This window comes from Mustela lutreola, chromosome 13, assembly GCF_030435805.1.
Source record: "Mustela lutreola isolate mMusLut2 chromosome 13, mMusLut2.pri, whole genome shotgun sequence".
NCBI lineage: Eukaryota > Metazoa > Chordata > Mammalia > Carnivora > Mustelidae > Mustela > Mustela lutreola.
This window is the reverse complement of record NC_081302.1, coordinates 5,353,396-5,367,047: the sequence shown is the minus strand read 5'-3', so window position 1 is coordinate 5,367,047 and position 13,652 is coordinate 5,353,396. Positions and strand designations below refer to the sequence as shown.

General features: G+C 42.1%; 1 long non-coding RNA gene across 1 annotated transcript; it reads right to left on the bottom strand.

The window, feature by feature from the left end:
* Positions 1-714: 714 nt before the first annotated feature.
* Positions 715-13,059, bottom strand: LOC131814032 (uncharacterized). The gene is made up of 3 exons (XR_009347098.1): positions 12,850-13,059; positions 12,448-12,530; positions 715-1,127 (listed from the first exon to the last, which is right to left on the bottom strand). It is a non-coding gene; the product is annotated as an uncharacterized LOC131814032 (long non-coding RNA).
* Positions 13,060-13,652: the final 593 nt, after the last annotated feature.

Sequence of the window (13,652 nt, the reverse complement as noted above, 5' to 3'; positions counted from 1 at the left end):
GTGGAGGCTCTGGCAAAAAGGAAAGCAAAAAAGAACCAGGGGAAGAAGAACCTGCAAATGTGTTGTCTTTTTTATTGATTTTTTTTATTTTTTATGTTTTTGGTGGATATCGAATATAGTACAAGAAACTCTCATGAGAACTTCAGGAAAGGAAACACACCATGTCTGTCACTAAAAGGGGAAAAAATGTCACTGGGCCAGTGAGCATTGATTAGAACAATAAGAACTTCCTGGTGCCAAGAGTCAGAACAAATGTGTGAAAGGAGCCGGAGGGACATTACCATGCAGCGCCTTTCACAGGAAAATGCTAAGTAAACGGAGGGATTCATGTCAATATTTGTGTGAGGAAACATGGGTCGGTCCAATTCCAAGGCCTGCTACAAAAAATTCCTGAGAAACTTCGTACAGTATTCACAATAACAGCAAAAATAATACACTTGGAGTCGGGGGTGGCCATTTTCATGGTAATGAAATGTGTTTCAACACGGATCCCTCATTGTGAGCTTTGGGGGCGACAAGTCTCCGGGCTGTAGTCAAAGGGAGGCCCCAGGCCCTGCCCCCCCCCCCCCCCCCCCCACCGCTTGCATTGTGTGTCCCTGGGCCTTTGAGAGCCTCCGCTGGGAGGTTCTCAGGTCCTCACTGGGCAGGCAGGGCACACTAAATTAGGAGGGATCGCAGCTTCCTTTCTCTACGACGCAGTCTATGAACAGCAAGTTATGACTTGTTGGATGTTTTATTTGTTCGGATCCCTTTGAGCAAAAAGTCGAGCACAGGGACCCACACATAGGGCAGCGAGGCCTCCAGTCAACCCAGTGGGAAGAAAATTGCCAGCATTATTGAAATGAAATCGGACGGTGCCTTGTGTCAAGGGGCACAGCCTCCCGCACGGAGGCTCCGGACCCCGCTTGGGGGAACTTGCTTGCGTCTTTCTCCGCGTCCACCTCCCTCAGAAGCAGGCGTCTGGGTCTGGAAGGAAAGCGCGACGATGCGCATCCTTGGTCTGAGGTTTTGAGAGGTTCCTTTACTCTGGGAATCCGAAAAGGAAAGCAGAGAAATCCAGAGGAAAGAAACAAAAAAAAGCTTCCTCCGTTCTCTTTAGCAATAACAAAGAGAGGGAGGGGCAGAGGCTAGAGAGAGAGCGAGAGGGAGAGAGACGGGAATAAGACTCTTTTCTATTTTAACACTTTAGTGTATAATGGCGTATGAATAATATCATTTTTCTGCCATTTATTCAGATGTGAAGGAACTCAGTGAATAATAATAGCTGCTGTCAAAGGTATTTATATTTAAAAGGTCTTTATGTAAAAAAAAAAAAAAATTTGTCAGGACTGATTTTTCTCTAAGAGAATCCCACCATCTCCTAGCAACCAACCTGGCCATCTTTTTTGAATAGATGCTGCGTTTACAGTGGATGCGTAACCTTTATGGGGAAGCACTTGCAAATTTAGCAGTCAGGACTCATATGCATTCAAAGCAAGTTGTTAAATGGATCCCAGAGCCAGACTGGTGATAGAAGTCTCAGGGTCTCTCTCTCTCTCTCTCTCTCAGCAGAACCTTGCACATGTGATGTACACTGTGTCCCCTTCCTCTGTTGCCCAAGGCTCGCGTGTTCTGCAAATGGAAATCGGCCCCTTAAACAACCTGTTCATAGAACTTTTATCTATTTAAAAAGAGGAAAAACAAGCTAACCCAAGGAAAGACAAAGGTTTTGCTTTGCAAATTACTCGACTAATAGAAAGATTATCTCTCCAGAAAGAGAATGTCTAGCAGGAGTTCATTTATTTAAAAAAAATTGTTTTTGAAAAAGAGTAATGGCAACATTTGGAATTCAATCATCTCTTTTGCTACTGTGTTTTCATTATTTGTAATATATTAATGTCGTTTTCATTCCTTCTAAATCTTACAGTAGGGACTTTCTGAATAGTCTAAAAACATTGGCTAAGGCTCCTAATCTCTCTCTGAGATAAATATTGTAATAACCGAATTATAAACGACTCATCTGAGACACAAAATTCATAGAATGAGAGTAGATAGAGACAGGAGCAGAAATGGTTTCCTGCGACTTCTGGGTCTAAGAGGCTGTTCGAGGCAGAAAAGATATTATCATTACAATGAAAGGCAATATTTGTTTCATGTAAAAATCACACCTTCTTTGAATGAGGATATGGTTTTAAAAAAAGAGCATGTAACTAAAAATTTCCTTGAAAGACACTGCTGGACCCAGACTTCCGTAGCTGAAGTACTCCTAGTATAAAACAAAACAAAACAAAGCAAAACAAAACAAACAAACAACACAAAGATCTCCATTGCTGGTCTGGGCTTTACAAAAAGGAGAAACCCTGAGCTCTTTCATCCTTGCTCCTGCCCTTGGTTAATGACTTTAGGCAAGGTTGTGACACGGGCCATTTTGTCTTCAGGACCTCCTCTTTCCTCTTCCTGCACTTTCTCCCTCTGCCTTCTCAGGTTTCTGCCTCTCTTTACCGTCCAGACCGGAAGCACTCCGATAGCCGGGTAGGTTTCTTGTTTATATCTTGAATGTTTTATTCAAGTTTCCGTTCACTCGCCTTCCAAAGTGCATTTTTGGTCTTCTCTTTCTTTGCTCCAAAAGGATCTTGTTCCCTTTATTAAAACATTTTCAGGAATGTGTAATAACAGTTCTTGAAATTCCTATTGGGCTTTTTGCAGCTTCAAAGGGACTTGGCTTTGTTGTTGATCTTCACTGAGATGTTATAGAGGTATAGAGTGTATTTTATACCGCCACCGTGTGTATACATAAGGAGACTGAGGTTTGGAGAGATGACCTGACGTACTCAAGCTTGGAAAAGGAGTAACGGATGGTACTCGAGTTTGGGAGCAGGAAGACCCTGTCGAAATCCTTTGCTCTCACCTGTAGATCACAATACCTTGCAAAAAGTAGTTGGAAAGGTACTTCTGGAGACAGACATTAGGTGACATGTTGGCCAGGGTGTGGAGCAATAGGAACTCTCCACACTGTTGGTGGGGAGGCAAACAGGTGTAATCCCTGTGGAAAACAGTACAGAGGATCCTCAAAAAGTTAAAAATACAACTACTCTAGGATCCAGTGACTGTACTGCTTGGCCTTTACTCAAAAAATACAAAAATACGAATTCAAAGAGATACATACACCTGTATGTTTATTGTAGCATTACTTATAAAGCCAAATTATGGGAGCAGCCCAAAAGTGCATTGACAGAAGAATGGATAAAGAAGAGGTGGTGTGTGTGTGTGTGTGTGTGTGTGTGTGTGTGTGTATGCATGATGGAATATAGATATATAATGGAATATTACTCAGCCATAAAAATGAATGAAATGTTGCCATTTGCAGCAACATGGATGGAGAGAGAGTATAATATTAAGTGAAATAAGTCAGAGAAAGACCAATACTGTATGATCTCACTCGTGTGTGGAATTTAAGAAATAAAATACATGAGCAAAGGGGGGAAAAAGAGACAAACCAACAAAGACTCTTAACCACAGAAAACACACGGAGGTCACCGGGAGGGGGAGGCAGGGGAGTGGAGGAGATGGAGGACGGGCCTTAAGGAGAGCCCTGGTCGTGAGGATCGTCCGGAACCGTACAGAATTGTTGAATCACTATATTGAACAAGCGAAACTATTAGAGCACTGTATGTTAACTGTGTCGAAGTTAAAACAAAAAACTTAATTAAAAAGGAAAAGTATTTAGAAGGTGTATAGTTAGACGGGGTTTGGCGAGGAACCCTGATCTAGTCCTTTGGAGGTCACCAAGAAGGCGGGGAGAAAAGGACAAATCAAATTTGCTCCTTCCAGATGTCACTTGGTTAGAGAGACTGACTAAGGGACCTGTCCCGCTGGAGGAGGCTGGCCGGCGGCAGCCCAGATGCCGGTAAGTTCTTCCGTCGTGAAACCAGCTTCATCAGCGTCATCACTAGGCTCAGAAGTGCAGTGCTAGGTCTCACCCCAGACCAACTGCGCCAGAATCCCCGGGGGATACTGCCCAGAAATCTGTTTTCACAAGCCCTCCAACCAATTTTTGTGCTCCAGTTTGATGACGCTCCTCTCGACTCCTGCTCCCTATTATGTCTGACTAGAGAGAGAGCCTTCATTCCCCGAGTCTGAAATCTCAACCCTAAAAAGACTCCCTCTGTCTTTTGTTCTGAGACTGCCACATGTGTATGTAGCTTCTTTTTGGGAAAATGTGTTTTTTACTTCTACTTAAAATTGATGATGTCCTAACTTCCTAAAATGCCCTTGCTTTGCTCCCAAAGTCTTTTTTATCTCCAATGTGAAATTCCTAACTATGTGTTGAAACGTAATGCGTTTCCAGGTTTCTGAGAGGTATTTTTACTTTTTCAGAATAGAGGTGGAAAGAGAAAGGAGAATGGTTCTGGAATAAAACAGAATTACACAAAATAAATTAGAAAGGAAAATGTCTCGAAATGTATGTTAGATATTGCTATCAATTTGTGCTGGGAGTGCCTGTGCGGTCCTTACACAGGACACAAATAGATGGGCTGTACGAGGCTCTCAGAACCGCAAAGCTGACTCTGGCTGCCTTCCTGTAAAGACGAGTCAGCGGATCAATTCAGTTCAGAATCCAGTTAATTCAGAGAGAAAGATCGGATTGGTCATTTGCGGTTCTTCTGTTAACCTTCCGACTCACTCACCCAGTTGCACGAGGCATTCTCTTTTAATGAACTATTTTGAGACCCTAGAGAAGATTTAAAAACAATGTCATTGTAATTGACATGATCCGCTGTCCCCGTCATTACAATGTTTAGAAGACACTCTATTTTATTCTTTTCAGCCTTTATTTAATCCCAAACACACATGTATACACATTCAGATAAACTACCCTTTTTAGTAAATGTGTCACAAAGCTTTGTTTCTAACTATGGAGGAAAATAAGACATCTATCACATTGTTTTCCACCCACTTAAAAGCTTTTGCATTATACATTTGCACAGGGCAAAACCAGATGGGCGCGCTGGACTAAGGCTGAGCATGCTCAGCAAAGCTTTCCAGAGTCAATGGTCACTCCAATAAAGTTTCTGATTTCTATCCAGACATCCTCAACTCAGATAATAAAATGTGGGTTGAGGGGTAATTTGAATACAGTTTTCTGTGTAATCAAAAAGCACATAATTGAAGACTGAACTCAGGCTATAGCTTAATGTACTGTTTCTGTGTTGTTCTATTTTAATAGCTCCATATGGAGATAATAAAGCGACAAGACAAATAGTCTGTTGGTAAATTTCAGAGCTTCTCTCTGATCCCCATTTATTCTCTCTGGTCAGGTTATCGGTCCCATCCCCCAGTGTCTTCCCCCAATTTATAGAACTTGAACAAATACATTTTTCATTTATACCTAACTGGCAGCCTGACTGAAAATAGTCCAGCTACCACGAAGAACTTTTTCCTAAGTAGCTTCTCTTTTGAAGAGAAGAGGGAATAGTGATTCAACTAGGTTAGAGAGACACAGAACTTAGTTACCGTTAAATGATACTTCTTACTTTCTCCTTCTTTTAGTTTGCAGACTAACATCTTTCTCTAGTTTCTAGTTGAGCTTTCTTGTTGAGCTCACTGCTCTTTGGTTTCTTAAAACACAGGCAGTTTTCTGGGCATTTTATAAAGGAAAGTTTTATCCTGATTTTCAGGATTCTGAGAATTTTTTTAAAGAAATAATTCAAAATGCTTAAATGAAAAGCATTCATTGTGGTATTTGATCTGATAAGGTGTCATCATCAAGGCTATTTATAGTTTTCACTTTTCTTCATTAATGTGCTACCCAGTAATGCAAAATTGCTAAATTCAGAGTTTCAGTTCCTAAGAAGAGGATTCTGGATATGAAGAAAATTATTCTGGATAGAATTAGGATAAAAATTAAACACTTCAGCAATCAAAAGAACACTTCAAGCATCTCTGCCATCCAATGTGATTGTAAGATGTTGAGTCAAACAGTCTAGAAAAACAATTTTAAAAACCGTGGCTTGTGGGTCCCTGGGGGGCTCATTCACTTGAACGACCCACTCTTGGTTTCGGCTCAAGTCATGATCCCAAGGTCATGAGGCTGATCCCTGCATCTGGCTCTGCATGGAGTCTGCTTGAGGTTGTCTCTCCCTCGCCCTTTGCCCCTCCTGTTCATGCTCTCTCTCACTCTCAAATAAATAAATAAATCTTAAAAAAAAAACCATACATACATACAATTGTCTAGTGGTTAGACAGAACTCTGCCTCGCCCTTCAACACACATGGTTATTCCAATCCCACTTGGAGAATTCTCAAGTTAGGATCCTTGTAGCTTCTTTGGTGGTCTTTGTTCTCCTAATTGTCCTCCTTAGTAGACTCATACGAGTATAACACAGATGTCACCATCACTATTAGGATGTATTTTCCAGTGTAAGGGAAGCTGATTCCTTTATTATTTCTTTTTGGAAGCAATATGTCAAGGGCCATGATTGTTGGTCATACCATAAGTACTATAGGCAACTTGCCCCACACGGTCTTCCTGAGCTCAGTAAATAACTCTACAGAATCACTTGAGAATAATTCTTAATTCTTTTCTCTCCTTCTTTATCCACTTTTAAATCACCCCAAAACCCTCTATACTCTTCTAGGAGCTTTCTAGTCTCTCCTTTCATCCCCATTCCTATGCTTGCCAGCCTTGGCTGAAGCCATGGCAGTCCTACCCCTTTCTTATCTCAGTTGATTTGTCTGTCTTCTGGTCCTAAATTTCTTCATTGCCTTGTTTTGGATAAACCCCAAACCCTGAAACAAGTGTAAATGGCCCTCTGTGCACGGTTCCAACCATGACTCTACCCACAAAGATGGATTCCACTCCTTCCGTGGACTTCGTATCATCTAGCATTCCTTCGTTGTAACAGCTGGACCTTGGTATCATCTCTGCTCACTAACCTACAGTCTGTCCAGATTCAGAAGACAAATCATGTCTTATTTAATTGTGTATTCCCAGTGCTTGTCACCCCATCCACAGTAACTCCTGAAATCATCTCATGATAGAAAAGAATGGTCATTTTGGGCTGTGATGAGAGATGGCTTAAAGAATTATCTAGGATGATGGTACTGGCACAAAAACAGACACATAGATCAATGGAACAGAATGGAAAGCCCAGAAATAGAACCTCAACTCTATGGTCAACTATTCTTTGACAAACCAGGAAAGAATGCCCAATGGAAAAAAGACAGCCTCTTCAATAAATGGTGTTGGGAAAATTGGACAGCCACATGCAGAAAAATGAAATTGGACCATTTCCTTATACCACACATGAAAACAGACTCAATATGGATGAATGACCTCAATGTGAGAAAGGAATCCATCAATCCTTGAGGCGAACACAGGCAGCAACCTCTTCGACCTCAGCCACAGCAACTTCTTCCTAGGAACATTGCCAAAGGCAAGGGAAACCAGGGCAAAAATGAACTACTGAGATCTCATCAAGATCAAAAGCTTTTGCACAGCAAAGGAAACAGTTAACAAAACCAAAAGACAACTAACAGAATGGGAGAAGATATTTGCAAGCAACATATCAGATAAAGGGCTAGTATCCAAAATCTATAAAGAGCTTATCAAACTCAACATCCAAAGAACAAATAATCCAATCAAGAAATGGGCAGAGGACATGAACAGACATTTCTGCAAAGAAGACATCCAGATGGCCAACAGACACATGAAAAAATGCTCCACATTGATTGGCATCAGGGAAATACAAATCAAACCACAGTGAGATTCCACCTTATACCAGTAAGAATGGCTAAAATTAACAAGTCAGGAAATGACAGATGCTGGCGAGGATGCGGAGAAAGGGGAACCCTCCTGTATTGTTGGTGGGAATGCAAGCTGGTGCAGCCACTCTGGAAAACAGCATGGAGTTTCCTCAAAAAGTTGAAAATAGAGCTACCCTCTGACCCAGCAATTGCACTACTGGATATTTACCCTAAAGATACAAATGTAGTGCTCCGAAGGAGAACATGCACCCAAATGTTTATAGTAGTAATGTCCACAATAGCCAAACTATGGAAAGAACCTAGATGTCCATCAACAGATGAATAGATAAAGAAGAAGTGGTATATATACACAATGGAATACTATTCAGCCATCAAAAGAAATGAAACCTTGCTATTTGCAATGATGTGGATGGAACTAGAGGATATTACTCTTAGTGAAATAAATCAATCAGAGAAAGATAATTATCATATGATCTCCCTGAGATGCAACATGGAGGGTTTGGGGGGTAAGAAAAGAATAAATGAAACAAGATGGTATCAGAAGGGAGAAAAACCATAAGAGACTCTTAATCTCACAAAACAAACTGAGGGTTCCTGGGGGGAGGGAGGTCGGAAGAGGGTGGTGGGGTTATGGACATTGGGGAGGGTATATGCTATGGTGAGTGCTGTGAAGTGTGTAAACCTGGAGATTCACAGACCTGTACCCCTGGGAATAAAAATATATTATATGTTTATAAAAAATTTTAAAAATTAAAAAAAAAAAAAAGAATTATCTAGGATGGCTTAATCAGTTAAGCATTTACCTTTGGCTCAGGTCATGATCCCAGCATCCTGGGATCGAGCCCCACATCCACCAGGCTCCCTGCTCAGCAAGGAACCTGCTTGTTTCTCCCTCTGCCTCTGACCTTTCCCACTACTTGTGTGCTCTCTCTGTCAAATAAATAAATAAAATCCTTAATTTAAAAGAAAAAAAAAAGAAAAGATCTAGGACTTCATGTATAATATATTTTGTTATCCTCTACTAAGCTTAAAAGATGCTTTCCTGGACCACTACAGTTTTGTGTTTTGTTTTTTTGTTTGTTTGGTTTTTTGTTTTTTACTTACTTCCCCGCCTTCCTGATTTTCCATTCTTCTACTCTTGTTATTAATTCCTTGGGACAGCAGCCAGTGACGATGCAGCCTTGGCATTATTCCAGCCTCCCAAAGCAAGCTAACACAAGAATGAAGTCCATGCCAGAGATAAGCATTGCTGAAACATGGGGAAAATGTAGACCTGCCTCTCACATTATCAAAGCTAGACACTTCTTTGAATTCATAACTTATGCAACTCAGTAATTTTCCTTAATTTCTTTAGTACCTATCCCAGACCTGGAGGTGTTAGGATGCTGGGGATCAGTGAAAGCTCTCCAGTGGAAGTGATGGCCAGGTCCAACTTTGAAGGGCCGGGGTTAGAGCTACAGAGTGGTTGGGTAGAGGATCAGACAGCTGACATCCTAGGCAGATGGAACGGTATGTGGGACAGTAGAGGTAAGATATGCTCCAGAAGCCAGAGGAAGTTAGTGTACAGAGGCGATACTGAGAGATGAGGACAGAGAAAACAGACGTTAGGTTAGGCAGGGCCATAGAAGCCACTGTAAAGAGTTTTAGATTGTGTATTTGGGCAACAAGGAGAAGCAAAGGGATTTTAAGCAGCAGAGGGCAAAGTCATACTTACGCTTTGGAAAGATAATTCTGGAAAGTGGAATAGAAATGGACAAGAAGAGAGATTGGAAAAGCAGGACACTCAGAATTCTGGAGAGATGGTAGTGAGCGTAAGCATACCACCGGCCAGAGCTGAGAGCCACTTAGCAAACGGAATGGAGGTGACTTGTCAGTTAGTTTGGAGGGGAATGGAAAAGAATGTCGAAATAGGGAGCCTGCCCTAGTTGCTGGCAAGGGCAACTGAGTTCCTAGTTATATCCCTTGCTGAGCTATGAAAGTTTCATATTGAGATTCGTTGATCGTGAGAGCTGGTTGGCCATCCAAGTAGAGCTGTCCATTGGGCATTTGGGCCTGTAGGTTTGAAGTTCAGGAGCTCTTCAGCCGGATCGTCATTGAGAGAGATACAGTAATTGAAATTTTGGAATGAATGGGACCAAACAGTGAGAGTATGAGAGTGAAAAGAGAAAACACTTTAAGACAGTAACTGGAAATACTTCACTATTCAAGGGGCTGGCCGAGGTGTGCTTAGAAGGAGCAGTTGGAGAGATAGAAGGGAAACTAGGGGCATTTTGGGGGGGGATGGGCATGGAAACCCAGAGAAGAGGGAGTGGCCCACCACACCACAGCACACCAGTGGTGACAAAGAACAAAACAGATTTTTATGACAGTGATTTCAGCAAAGAAACCAGGTAAAAGGCAGATTTTAGTAGACTGAAGACCAGATGGAAGGTGAGGACTAGAAACATAGAGACCACACTCCCAGAAAGCTTGTGTATGAGAAATAGGGGTTTGCTAGAGGAGGAGAAGATCTTGACATTGGGTCTCCTTACCTTCCTCTCTTTATTTACATTAAAAAAAAAAAAAAAACTAGCTGGCATGGAACTGGTTGAACACTGGGGTCTGAAGGAACAGCATAAGCAGCCGTGTTGATATGGCAGGGAGAGGGTAGGGTTATGTGGGGAGGGGGTCACCCTGGGGCTGAGATTCAGCTTTGGTGTAGTGCCAGGAGGTGTAGTCTAGAGGGAGTGGAGCCTTTCCATCATTATATTTTCACAGAGATGACCAAAGGTGCTTAGCCAGTGTCTGGTGAAGGGAAAGGCCTTCAGTAACTGGTTGAATGAGGCAAGGCTTTGAAGACACAGGAAAGAACAAAGTCTGGAGGATTGGAGCCCGTGAGATTTTTGGGAGACAGGTGCACTTATACTTCAGTTGTCTGGCTTAGTGGTGAGAAGCTGAGGAGAGCTGCTCTCCCCACCCACCTATGCACTCTGTGAAGGAGGAGGGGTGGCGGACTACTGAGACGCTGGGTCAGTGGAAGTGTGTGGAAAACTAAAAAGCTGGAAACAGGCTTTGTGGTAGACTGGAGAGAGAGGTGCCGAGTTCTGGTGGGGCCGTTCAGTTGGTGTGCATGATGGACGCGAGATTACACGGGTTCCAGCTGTGCTGTCCAGTGTTGGTGTGCATGACAGACCTAAGATTACACGAGTTCTGGCTGTGCTGTCCAGTGTTGGTGTGCATGATGGACATAAGATTACACAACCGTGTACACAGACACACACATGGTTTACTTGTGAAAACATGACATCGGCTGGAAGAACGTCATCTCTGGGATGAAGCCTGTTTGAAATGTTTGCTGAGCCCCTTCACTGAGTTGGTCAAAGTGTCACATACTCATGACTGTTGCTGTGCGCTGGCTTATCTCTGCTTCCCAAGCCTGAATAGCATGAGGGCAGCAGGCCCCGGTTCTGAGGGGGCAGCTCTCTTCCTGTTTACTGCTGCCTTAGACCACGGCGACTTTCCAGGTCATTCTAATGAGATACAATGTGTCTTGGGAAAATACTAGGAAACCGGGAATTTAAAAACAAGAAGGTCGGGTGACATGAGAACTCTGCGTGATGGAGTCTGGCAAAGTGAGAACGCTGACCAGGAGTTCACCAGAGGGCGAGGAGGAGCCGGAAGGGAAACCCTCAAAGCGACTCCTGGAAATGGTGTAGCCAGTGCAAAGCCTCTAGAACTCCCCCTCCTGATGTCTTCCGATAGCTCCTTGCTTCAAGTTATGAGTAGTCTTTTTTTTTTTTTTTTTTTTTTTTTTTTTTTATCATGGCAACTGTGTGGGCAGACAATCTCCAATCAAGCTTCCGACCCCTCATGAATTCGTAATAGAGTCGATTGCTGTCACTAAATATAGGACAATTTACCTGCACTTAGAAAGGAATTGGCCCGGTACACTGAGTGACCACAGGGCATTTGTCTATTCCACTTCCCCCCTGGCTGTCTTTTCTTTTAAAACCTTCACAACAGCATGCATCCCGAGTGTACAACAAGCAGAACTCCCAGCTTCCCTGAGCAGTCTGTGGACGTTGGTTCTGGATGAGCTGGTGGCTTTCCCCCATGGCCCACTCCTTCACCACTTAGGGAACGGGAGGAGCAAACTTATTCATGGCTTTCAAGCTATTCCTGTATCAGGAACAATATATTCTTAAGCACTACATGCATCCGAGATTTGTCTCGATGTGGTCCATTTATTTTAATTTGGGACTGTCAGTGGGAAAAAAAAAGAAGTAATTAAACTTGTGACTAGCATGGAAAGCCATTTAAGTCCTAACGTTACAGCCTGATTCCGACTAGTTTCACTATATTTCTTCCACTTGTCAGATCAAAGTCCCAACTCCTAGAACTCAGCCATGCTTTGATTAATTACTTCACACAATGAATTTGCAAATTATAGTTCTATGTGATTTATGTCATTTTTAGCTTCAATCAGATTTTGGCAGGGAGGGGAGGGCTCTCTTCAGTGAGCCAGTCAGCCTTCACCTTGGAGAAAACATGTTTTTAAAACTGCATTATAGTGTTTTGTGGTTAGAAAAGAGTTATACATAAAGCTTTTCAATCATATGTTGCATCTTAACTAGAATGTAGAAGAAACCTGTTATTCTCATTGGAGACCAGACTCGAAGGTTACAATTTCCTTTCTGCTCTCCACAAGGTCCCTGAGCCATACCTCATTTTTTCTCTTGTGCCTCAGTTTCTCTCCTGTGCTGGACTGAGTCTCTGGCTCCTCCCCACCTTCTCCCCTCCAGTTTCCTGTCGAGAGAAATGAGGATAAATTTATTTGACATTATTACATTTTTTCCCTCCAAAATTAAACGTGGGGATTGATTTGGATAATTTGCAGTCATTGTTTAAAGGTATTTTAATTTTTCTTCCACCTTCTTCATCCTTTCTCTTTATTTTTCTTTTTTTCTCTTATTTTTTTTTTCTTTTAATCAATCATTGGATGGACTTTCAGCAAAGCTTCACCAGAACTTGCCACATGGCCTTTGGAATTGAAGTTAGAGAAAGCCCCTCCCTGCTTCCCCAGCCCGATCCTTCATAGAAACTGGAAAAACCACCCATCTCTCACCTCAATCCTTGCTCTGGGAGAGAGGTTTCAGGTAGGGGCTGACAGGCTCTTGGTCTCTGCATTCTGAAAATATTAGCTTAGTAGGGACCCTGCTTATGTCCCAGAGAATCGGGTCTTGATTTTCAAAGAGCTGAGGAGCTTCACGGAGTAGGCAGCTGCCCCAGTCCCTGGTGACTTGGCCAAGTAGGAAAGGAAAAAATCCTGGAAATAAAGATCTTTCAAGAGATTGTCAACTGTTAGCCAAGCAAGATTCAGAGCACATTTACAACAACTCACTAAGGTACATGTTTATAAATGGGATAAACCAAGGAACCCGGATGCCAAGATAAATATGTCAGCACACGTAGTCTTGCATTCATTAAAAAAAAAAAAGGAACTCAAAACCATGATATAAAGATCATAAATATTAATATTCCCCTTTTTATTCAAAATTGTATTTATGAGAGAATTGTTGTCCATATGGCCCAAAGAGAATAATACTGCCCAAAATATTTAATAAGATCTTCTTTAGTATGAAACGGATACAGACCACATTACAGCTGATAAAGAAAATAGAGGGAATAATCAGTTATGATTCCACCTGACTTAAAAACTATTCCTAATTCTCCAGGTGCCTTTCTTTCCAGGCCCTTATTCTTCAGTGCAGGTGAACTTTTACATTGTCCTCAGAGCTTGACTATATTTTTCTCTGTTAATTACTTCCGTCTATACCATAAACATGTTTTACATCCTACTCTGTATCGTATTTCTTCAAGTAAATACACTGTAATTTATCTGACTATTTCACTCTTTGGGGTTATTTA